The following is a 1,072-nucleotide window of genomic DNA, read 5'->3' as shown; positions in this document are numbered from 1 at the left end:
CCAGGTACCCCCAGCCCAGGGGCTGGACCCAGGGACGAGCCCCTCCCCCACCTCTCCCATGGGCCCACCGGGAAGTGCGGCCGTTCTCCTTCAGTGTCCTTCACCTCTCCTCCTCTCCTGCCTCTACCGTAGCCCGAGCCATGCCTTCCCCCAGACCATGTCAGCAGCCTCCCCGCCTCCACTCCTGCCTTCACCCAACCCAGGCTGTACACTGTGGCCGGTTTCCACAGTGCTGCACAATCCCGTCCGTTGCTTAAAAACCTCCGGTGATTCCTTCTCTTTGGCGGATAGTCCAGACTTCCCAGCTTGGCTGAGACCTCCCCGCGTGCCCCACCTGCGGCTCCACCCTCCCTTCTCCCCACTGCCCACTTGGAACTCTGAGGCCCAGCTCTAACGGACTTCTTTCAATGCGACTGCCTCATGCTCTCGCCTCTGTGGGGATCTGCACGAGCAGCTCGCTCTGCCTGGGACGCTCTCCGCTGCCTCTTGGCCTTCAGTCCTGAGCTTCAGGACTCAGCTTACAGCTTACACATGGCTGCCTCGGGGAACCCTTCCTGCACCTTCTGGACTGGGGGAGGGGCCCCGGAGTTCCCATAATACCCTATACTTCCCCGTCATTGTACTCAACCAATTTTATTGCAGTTATTTTTTTTTAATTGACTTTGAAGAGAGAGGGAGGTGGGGGGAGAGAAACATCCATGTGAGAGAGAAACATCAATCCACTGCCTCCTACTCACTCCCTACTGGGGACTGAGCCCGAAACCCTGGGCACGTGCCCTGACCGAGAATCAAACCGGAGACCTCTGGGTGCATGGGACAAAATCAACTGAGTCACACAGGCCAGGGCTTGCTGCAGTTACTTTTTTAAAAAATATATAGTTTATTGATTTTTTACAGAGAGGAAGGGAGAGGGATAGAGAGTTAGAAACATCAATGAGAAACATCAATCAGCTGCCTCTTGTACACTCCCTACTGGAGTGTGCAGGGATGTGCCCGCAACCAAGGTACATGCCCTTGACCGGAATTGAACCTGGGACCTTTCAGTCCGCAGGCCAACGCTCTATCCACGGAG

Source organism: Myotis davidii, unplaced genomic scaffold (genome assembly GCF_000327345.1).
Source record: "Myotis davidii unplaced genomic scaffold, ASM32734v1 scaffold363, whole genome shotgun sequence".
In the NCBI taxonomy this organism is placed as follows: Eukaryota; Metazoa; Chordata; class Mammalia; order Chiroptera; family Vespertilionidae; genus Myotis; species Myotis davidii.
This window is presented reverse-complemented; position numbering follows the sequence as displayed.